We start from the raw sequence: 9,975 nt of genomic DNA on the forward strand, positions 1-9,975 counted from the left end.
AAGACGGAAACAAAAGGCACAGGTGTCACCTTGACTGGGTCCTGGTGCCCAGACTTTGGTCTAATGTTACTATGGGTGAGTGTGTGTGTGTGTGTGAGCGTGTGTGCATACGTGTGTGTGTGCATGTGTGTGTGTATATGTGTATGTGTGAGCGTGTGTGTGTGAAGGTGGTTCTGGAGGAGGCTCACCTTTGCATCAGCAGACTGTTTAAGCAGATGAGCCTCCCTCATGCAGGTGGGCCTCACCCAGCCAGCTGCAGGCCTGAGTGCAACAAGAGAGCAGGAATTAACCTTGTCTGATTGTTTCAGCTGGGTCGTTGGTGCTTTCCTGCCTTTGGCCTCAAACAACAGCTCTTCCTGTATCTTGAGTCTACTGACCATAGAATTTGGGATATTTTGGATTTCTCAGCTTCTGTAATTATGATGGTTAATTCCTTATAATCTCTCTCTCTCTCTCTTTCTCTCTCTCTCTCTACACACACACACACACACACACACACACACACACACACTATTGGCTCTGTTGCTCTGGGGAACCCTACCTGATGTAGCACAGTGGACGTCCCATGGTCAAGTGGTCAACACTGTGACTGGGGTCTGAGTGCTGTGTCATGGGGCTCTACTACGACAGGAAGGTGGGCCCTGGATTCCATGGCCTGGAAGTCCTTGGGGCACACGGCCTCCAGTGGCACCAGTGAGGCTTCCAAAAGGGCAGCACTGCCCTGGCCTGGCAAGGTTCAGGGACCAGGGCTTGCAGGGTGCCCAAAGCTTTGAGGAGTACTGGCAGATAAGCAGACGCATTCATTCAACAAAGCTGCATGGAGCGCACGTTGTGGGGCGGATCTTGTAGTAGGAATAGAGACTGGAGATGCGGACTCACAAGAACCTCCTCGTAGGGGGCCAGTGGAATAGCAGGGATGGGAGAATAGGCAATAAGGAAGTGGAGATAAAGTCCATGAAGACAATACATTGGACATTGCAATGGCTTCTTCATGCGGTCACACTAGGTGCAAGGCATGTCCAAAGCAGACGAAAGAGCTTGACAAGAGTGGGCACAGAGAGGAGGGTGATGGGCCTGGATCTGCTCTGCGGAGGTGGGGGGTGTCTCAGGTGAGACTGGAGAGCTGGGCTGGGGCCCTTCCTGGTTAGGCTCTGTAGGCCATGGAAAAGAGCTCAGATTTCACCGCAAGTGGGAAGGAAACTCTGGATGGTTTTGAGTAGGACAATATTATGGTGTGATTTGTGATGGAATAAAGGGTCCCTCTTTGCAGCTGTCTGGACAAGAGAGGATGGTGGCCTGAACCAGGGTGGAGGCAAAAGGGGGCATGGGCATGGGCAGGTGTGTGGTATATTTTAGAGGCAGAGGTGAGAGGAGATGCTGAGGAACACTGGGGGAATGGAAAGAAGGAATGGACTCAGGAAAGAAGCCCTGGCCTAGGGAAGCCGTGGTCTCTCTCTCCAGGTCAGCAGTGGCACCAGCCCCAGAAAGGGCAAAGCTGATGGACTGTTCCTTTTTTATCTCTTAAACAGTTTTCGTTATTTATTAGAGGGAGAGAGAGAGAGAGAGAGAGGGGGGGGGAGAGAGAGAGAGAGAGAACTTCTAGCCACTGATCCGCTCTCTGAATGCCCTCATGAGCTGGAGCTCCACCAGGCCAAAGCCAGGAACCTGGAACCCATCCTGGGTCTCCCACACGGGTGACTGCGACCCACGTCCTTGAGAATCACCTGCTGCTGCCTCCAAGGGTGTGCATCCACAGGAAGCTGAAGTCAGAAGTGGATCCAGCATTCGAACGCAGGGACTCTGCCAGTGTGGGTCGTGGGCCTCCCAGACGGTGATCTGACTGCTTGTCAAACAAACACCCATGCTGAAGCCGACGGCGAGTCCTGGTCACTCATGCAATTCACCCGAGCCCCGGTTAGTTCCCTTAGCTGTTCCCCCAGGTGGAGTGGAGCAGGAAGCACTGCGGATCACCGAGGAAACACGGGCTACTGTCTGCATCTGTTGTCCTCAGGCCTGCCAGCCACACAGGGCACTCTTTGCTGCCCGGGGCAGGTGGCCACACTCGGTCCCTGTGTACCAGTCTCCTAACACCTCTGCATCTGCACGTGGATCTCTGTGCCTGGAAAGCCGCTCTCCTCTCCTGGTGGCAACCTCCTGCTCACCCTCAGAGACACCAGCCCCACCCAAAAGCCCGTCCTCACAGTGCCACTTCCCCAGCCTCTCTCCTCGGTGCCCAGGGCCACCTGGTTCGTGCAGCGATTGCGGGTTTGCTGAGTCTTTCTGCAGGAGCCTGTGAATTCCTTGGTGGCAGGAACCACCGTGTCATTGGACTTCCCAGCCGTCAGGGGGCTCACTCACCGGCTGGCTGGGATCTTTCTTGGCCACAGCAATAGCTGGCCAGGGAGAGCAACTTAGCTTCTCCAGGGGCTTCTGGCTTCTCCACGAACCACGCTTCCCGCCCCATCAGAACAAAAATGCTAGACTCCCTCATTATCCTCGTCTTCCCAATCAGGAAAACCTCATTTTGAGTTCAGGTGGTAAATGGGGTGCCCGTGACGGTTTCTTGAAGAAAGGACCAAGATTTGCTGGAACTCAGATGAAAGGTATTTTATGTTTACAACAAAGTTGGCATTATGTTCAGAGCAGAATACATTGGACATTCTTAGTAATACAGGCTTGGTGCTGGGCTGAAATTCAACTATGTCTCCCTAATGAGACAAAGTCAGGAAGCTTTAATCACACCGGCGTGTCAGCCTGATCGACAGCTTCTTGCTCTGTAAAGTCCCCGTTTTTCATGTGGAACGAATGACTCCTTGTTCATTTGGCTCGTGTTATAGGAAATGCCCTCCTCGTGGAAGGAAATCTCTACCCGCAGCCTGTTACCTGGTTTAGCGATGCTGTGGAGGCGAGGGCTCGCAGGCTGCACAGCCCCGGGCGCGTTGGATGGCCCACGTGGCTAAGCGTGGAGGCAATTTGTTCATCATCTGGCCAGACGCGTAGGAAGCCTCGCTCTGCGACTCAGTCGGGCCATTTCTGGATGTCAGCGCTGGAATCGCCCCTGTGCCGCTCTGTCTGCTTGGGGAACAACTCGCGGGTTGCTGAATCCAGCCTGGACAGAGAGCCAGGCCACAGGCCCAGGGAACCGGAGTGCACCCTGTTCCCGGTTCTCACGCTGGAACGTGGTCACTGCTACCAGCCCCCAGGTTTACGTGCTAACGGATCAGGCACCCTGAGAGCACCTGGTCTCCCAGCCCCTCTCGGACTCTCTCCCTCCCCCAGCACAGTACCCTGCCTCCGACCAGGCCCCCTTAATCAGGGTGGGTCCCCTGGGCACACAGAGCTTCTGCTGCCCCCTAGTGGATGGGGTGTGGGAGGGTCAGTTGCTAGGGAAGCAAAAGCAGGTGGATGAGACTGGAGGGGCCCCTGACGCTGACAACAAAGAGCCCGGATTCCCTCCGCAGGTGGGTAACAGCTGTGACGCCTGCTCTGCTGGAAATCCTGCTCTGACCTCGGAGTCCTGGAACACCGACATGGACATGGGGGTTGCGAATCACAAGAGAACATGTATGACCAGCCGGCAGCCTCACCTCCTGGAAAGAACTTGTGTGACCCCACCCCATTCCTTCCATATAGCTTCCATATAGGTTGTTAGCAAGGAGGACACAGGGACCATGGCGCTGAAAAGGGGCGTGTCGTGAGGCAGGATGGAGGGCTGCATGGCCAGACCTAGGTCTCCTGGCATTCCTGGCTGCTAGGTCCTCAGCTTGGCCTCAAGTCCTGTTGCACACCGTGTGAAGGTCACAGCTCAAACCCGGAGTGCTGTGGATTCCCAGGGGACTGACATGTCCCCGTCCCCTTGTCTGACAGGATCATGGGGCTATGGGTGCGTTGGTGCAGGCACGGGGGCACCGTCCCTGTACTAAGTACTATCCCAGCCTAAAGTGAATCTGCTCAGAGAGTTTCAGTTCACATGAACGCAACAGCCCTCCTGAGCGTCTGGAGGCTTCCATCCCGAGATGCCGACCTCTAAGCTTGCCTGAGTCATTCTCACACCAATGTTCTCTCGTGCTCATCACACACAGGGGCATTTCTGCTCAGTCTGCATCCCACTCAGTCCCCCCATCTCTACTCTCTTGACTTTTGGGGTGTCCTAGTCCATTGTGTGCTATGATAGCAGAGTGCCACAGACTGGACAATTTGCAGTGAACAGAAATGTATTGGTTCATAGTTCTCAAGGCTGGGAAGTGCAGGATTAAAGACCAGCTTCTGGTGAGGGCCGTCTCGCTGGGCCACCCTGTGGTAGAAGGCAGAAGGGAAAGAGATGGCAAGGGGCCAGGGGCAGACTCACCCTTTGATAATGGTGCTAATCCTCCCCTCCATGAGCGAGGAGACCTCATAGCCTAATCACCCCCTACAAGCCCTACTTCTTAATATTGTTGCAACAGTAAGCAAACCTCCATGTGAGTCTTGGAGGGGACACACGTGCACAGCATGGGGTAAAACCCACAGCCCTTTGCATTTTCTCAGCATGGGATCAGTCATCAAAGCCCATAGACTGTTGTCTTGCTGTTCTCAGTCCCTCTTTTTCCTGGGGGTGGAACAAGGGCTTCTCACCCACCCCCAAGGCTACTGCTCCCCTCTCTGCAAGTCCAGCCCTGCTTGTCTGTGCAGAGCTGCCACCACCGTTTGCAGCTGCTCGTGGCTGTATTAGCTTCTGGAGGTAACTTTCCCTTCAGAGGAGCCATCCTGAGCACAGAGGAGGGACTTCACTCCAGCGGGAGCGGCTGGAAGAAGGTGGCAGGTTGAGCAAGCGCTGTGCAAGGGATGGAGCAGGGGGAGGGGATCAACGGGGTCCTTTGTGTTGGAGGAGGAGAGGTGACGATGACACTGGAGAGGGCTCCCCCGTCGACACGGAGGACAGCAGAAGCACCTGTCTCCCTCTCTTTGGCTATGCGTGGGAGGTAGGGTCTGGTCCTTGAACGTGTTTCTGTCCTTAGCTCTGAGCATGCTGGCTGCTTCGTGGAGTCAAAAGTCAACATGTGCTGAGTGAATTCACAGGCTCAGAGACAGGTTGTTTGAATTGTGACAGAGACTTAAGGCGCTAGAGTACAAGCGAGTGCAAGAGGCCAGTTATAATCCCTGAAATCCCCTTCTGTAGACATCCACCTCGAGGCAGGGCCTGAGAGCCACAGCTGACCCAGGCCATGGGGCCTGGACTGGCAAAGCCCGACACCTTGTAAGCCTGTGAGGAATTAGCTTATTTATTCATCACTGTGTTCCCAGCCCTGGCACGCATATGGCTTCAACTAAAGACCATCGTGGCCACGGGGTGGCGCCATTGTTCCAGCCAAGGACCACAGCGCCTGTTGCTGAACTTGGAGTTGAATCCAGACTCCTCTAACCTATCAAGCTCTAATCTAAACGCAGGGATATGTTCTTATCCTCAAACAAGGGGATTAACAAAACCACAGTAGATATTTCAGTGGAGAAAAAAAAATCTGTTTCAGAAAGCACAATCCTAAGACCATTCCTTCCCTTAGCTGGCTAAGAAGGGCCTGGCATGTGGGCAGGGGCAGATTCCGCACCACCTGTGAGTCAGTTTGGGTGCTGAAGCTTTGTATGGCTCACTGCTCAGTCATTGCCCAGAACTACAGAGCTCACGCAGGACTTCGAGCCCTGGGCACCACCCTGGTAGCTACTAGGAAGACATCTGGGGACAAAAAGAGGAAGGTGCCCAGTCTACATTCCCACCACTCTTACTCCAAGAAGCTTTGCACCAAGCTCTGGGTGTAGGACACCTCTTTACTCTAAGCCACATGTTCACCATCCACCCTGGCGTCAAGGTCCAGTTCCCTAGGAAGCCTTAGGTGAGCCTCCTGCCCATACGACCAAGACCTTCGGGGAGCCCTTTGACCCCAGGGGCCCTGGAAAATGTGTGTTGTCTGCCTTCTCGGTGCCTGTGACCAGCTCCGCATTGAGGTGGTAATTCCCTTGAGGGCAAACTCCATTCCTTGAGCTTGTTGTGTTTCCTGAACACGGCAAGCACTCAGGAGATATTTATGGATGTTGAAGAGCACAATAAACCATGGTGCTCCATATTCAAAGGGCTGGGAGATGTTTAATAGCAAAACATAAAAAGGGAGAGTCTGTGGGTCATTACTCTGGTTCTCAGACAGCTCCGGATTATGATTTGAGATCATAATCTATAAACTAGCAGTGTGACTTTGTATTATTACGAGAAACAACATTAATAACAGGTGCACTTATTGAGTGCCTGATATATAGGAGTCACTGTATTATTCATTGGACATATGTACTTCATTTAGTTTTCCCAATAACCCTGGAGGCATTATTTCCGTTTTCCACATGGGGAAAAGTAAGCCCAGGAAGCTGGTGTTGGCCAAGCTCTGTGGGGTTGATTATAGGGTTAGGAAACCCAAGGCACCTCCTAGGACCCCTGCCCGTAGGGACCAGGCTTGGCCTGTGGGTTCTGGAGTCAGGCAGATCTGATTCTCAGAGGGGCAGGGCCACGGAGGGCAGTGTGGCCAGAGGAGCAGCAGCTTGGTGGCTGACCAGAAGCAATGCATCTTGGGAACTGTGAGTGAAGTGAACCCCTCAGTTGTTCTCTGTTGAGAACCAGGCAAGGCCCAAAGTGTGCTTGCTCAGTAGAGCGTGTGCAGAGAAGGTCATGCCCATTTCGCGTGATTCGAGGGTCTCTGGGAGATGTCCCTGCCTCCAGATGTCTTCTTTCATGGCCCGTTGTGGCACCCCAAATATCACCAGTGGTTTTCATTTCCATTAAGCTTAAAATGCTTTGTAGGCTTTCAATAGCCTCATGATCTTTCAAAGCCATTGAAGAATGAGTTGAGAGCCATCTGGAAGGAGGACGTATGCCTGGAATTGGCGGGGGCCAGGGCCAGCTGTGGCCACTGTCTTCTTCCTGTCTGGCTGGTGAGGAAGTCCTGGCCCGGGTGGAAGGTGGAAGTCCTGGCCCGGGCTCTGGGAAGATGCAGCGAGGATAGAGACATGGAGAGAGAATCCAGTTTTTTGGATTTGGACAACAAAAGCTTTGGGACCCTGCTTGTCCCCAGTTCTCTGTGTCTTGCCTCCCCAGCCTGCCACTCCTACAGCTGGGCCCACATGCATTGGTCTATTAAGCAAACACAGCTGGTGTTGCCAACAGTAAGAGATGGAGGAAGGAGATGAGTCTGTGGCAAAAGCCTCACTTAGCTGCAAATGCCTGCAGTGGAAATGCATTTTCTGGGAAAAGGAGTCTGTGTTTTGTCACTGATAATTTCCTTGATAAGGAGAAAAAGTAAAAGGACCTCACTGGCTTCCAATGTGGCTCCCTGCTAATGTGCCTGGGAAAGCAGAAGATGTCCAAGAGCCTGGATCCCTGCCGCCTATGTGGGAGGCCTGCATGAAGCTCCTGGCTCCTGGCTTTGGCCCAGCACTGGCTGCTGCTGCGGAGTGAACCAGTAGATGGAAGATTTCTCTCTCTGTCTCTGCCCCTCTCTCTGTGACTCTGACTTTCAATAAGTAAATAAATGAATCTTCAAACAAGTTAGGCTGTGGGTCCTTATAAGAGTAACTTGCTGGTATACTGTCACCTGAGAACTAATGAGCGTGGAAGGCAGGCAGGAGAAGACTGACACGTAAGGACACCGAGCTCTTGGGAGAGCAGGCAGCTGTGGCAAGGCAGGCGCAGGCACCAAGGATGTTGGTGCATTGCTGGTTTCTGATTTCTTGCACTAGTTGTGGGTTGCCCTCTCTTTCCCCCTTAATATTTAAGTATTTATTGGAGAGGTTTTATATATATATAGGCTATATATATATATATATATGGGGAGAGAGGTTATTTATATGTAGAGCTGTATATGTATGTGTATATACACACACACACACACACACACACACACACATATATATATATATATATATATATATATATATATAGGGTGGGGAGAGAGAGAAACTCTTGCATTCATTGTTTCACTCTCCAAATCCCTACACTGGCTGAGGCTGGGCCAAGCCTGACACTGGGAGCAGAGAACTCAATCCTGGTCTCCCATATGGGTAGCAGGGCCTCAACTCTTGAGCCATCACTGCTGATCCCAAGGTCTACACTGAAGTCAGGAGCCAGAGCTAGGAATTGGACCGAAGCACTCTGATGAAGGGTGTGAGTGTCTTAATTGCTAGGCCAAATGCTGGTCCTGGGTTTGTCTCTTTCACGCACGTCTGAAGTGTGTGCTTGTGGCTGCCTGGGCTGCAACCTTGACTATTTAGCAGTCTTCTGGGGACTTTGCTGGAATGGCTCTAAAGTTGATTGGCTTTGCTGGCTTCAGAGAGTCACGCAGTGTTTCTCTGAACTGTGCTATGGTCAGCTGGAAACTGGGCCTCAAAGATGTGACTGATCCCTGGAGCTGGTGAATGCCACCTTACACAGAAAAAGCATCTTTGCAGACGTGCTCAAACCAAAGATCCTGGAATGGGGAAGAGAAGCTGGGGTCCCCATGTGTGATTGCAAGTTGCCTTAGAGGAGGAGGCGAGAGGGCAGCTTGGCTACAGATGAAGAGACAAGGCCATCTGATGGAGCAAAGCCACAGGGAGCGATGGAAGATGCTGGGTGTGAAGACGGAGGACAAGGGCCACAGCGAGGAGTGCCACTGCAGAAGCTGGGAGGAGCCAGGAAGAGAGTGCTCCCCAGAGCCTCTGGGCAGAGAGGCTGCTGCCCACACCTTGGCTTTGGCCAATGAAACCATTGGTCTTTCTTTTTTTCAAAAATGTTTCAGGTCTCACTGTCACCACTGCAATGCATTTACTGTGCTGGAAGTACAATCTATGTCTCTGTTCAGCCACGTTGCCACAATTTTTGGAGGCCGTGATCAACAGTGCCCATTTCTCCTGTTTTAGACTTTGACCTTCAGAACTGTTAAGAGCATGAATGTGCACAACTGGGAGCCACCGAGTTTGCAGCAGTTTCTGACGGCAGGGGTTGGAAGCTGATGGATGGGCTGAGGTGCCCGCATTCATCCGTAATCTCCTGGCTTTAGGCAATTTTCATTTTGGGATGTTTCGGTCAGTATTCTCCAGAGAGACAGAAATAATAGCATGGATCATATAAATACAGAGGCGGGGTGGTGGGGGGTTAGTGGGAGCATTGGCTCACTTGATTACAGGATCTGAGAAGTCCTATGTTATGTGGTCTTCCAGGGAGGCCCACCCTGGGAAGCTGCTGGTGTAGCTCTTTGTCCATGGTTGAGCTCTTTCTCTGAGGCTGGAGTCCCCAAAGCCCCGGTCGGGGAGGGTGGGTCCTGGAGTCCAAAGCCCGGAAACCCTGCGGTTCTGCTGCCCAAGGGCAGGCGAGAAGGGCATCTCAGCTCTAGAGGAGAGCGAGCAAGGCTTGTTCCCTGCCTTGCTTTTTTGCTTCCAGTGCCCGCCTTGCTGACCGTGTGATGTCCACCTGCGTGGAACGTGGACCTCCCTGCCTCTTCCCAGACCCACCCGGGGCAGCCCCCACCCTCCACCTGTGCTTTCCTTTCAGCAGAGGAGGGATGGGCTCAGCACTTACTGAAATGCTGAGACCAAATGCGGCTTTCCCAGCTGCCTGCGCATCCCTTACCCTGGCCACCTCCTCGCAGGAGGTGAGGCGATCATCTCTGAATGCTAGCTGTGCGTGTGACATCATTTCCTCCCATCCTTAGCTGGCCGTGGAGTAGAGTATGGGGACGCAAATGGGTGTACGCTCAGAGAAACCTGGGTCCAGCCCCCGGAGGACGCCACGTACCAGCTGCCCAACCCCGAGAGTGTTGAGTGTTACCTGAACGCTTAGTGCCGTGGCCTTGTCATAAAGCGGAGTGAGGAATGCAGGCTGCTCTGAACACTAAATGAAATATGAGCAGCAGAGGCTCAGAGAAGCGATGTGGCCGGCCTGGGGCCGTGGCCGCGAGTCGGAGGCTGGCTGTGGCTCTTGGC

At 53.1% G+C, this 9,975-nt stretch overlaps 1 non-coding gene across 1 annotated transcript; it reads right to left on the minus strand.

Annotated features, from left to right (window-relative positions):
* Positions 1–8,781: 8,781 nt before the first annotated feature.
* On the minus strand, positions 8,782–8,916 carry LOC127483078 (small nucleolar RNA SNORA1). The gene has a single exon (XR_007909044.1). It is a non-coding gene; the product is annotated as a small nucleolar RNA SNORA1 (small nucleolar RNA).
* Positions 8,917–9,975: the final 1,059 nt, after the last annotated feature.

Source organism: Oryctolagus cuniculus, chromosome 4, assembly GCF_051225735.1.
Source record: "Oryctolagus cuniculus isolate XC-2025 breed Fujian yellow rabbit chromosome 4, ASM5122573v1, whole genome shotgun sequence".
Taxonomy (NCBI): domain Eukaryota; kingdom Metazoa; phylum Chordata; class Mammalia; order Lagomorpha; family Leporidae; genus Oryctolagus; species Oryctolagus cuniculus.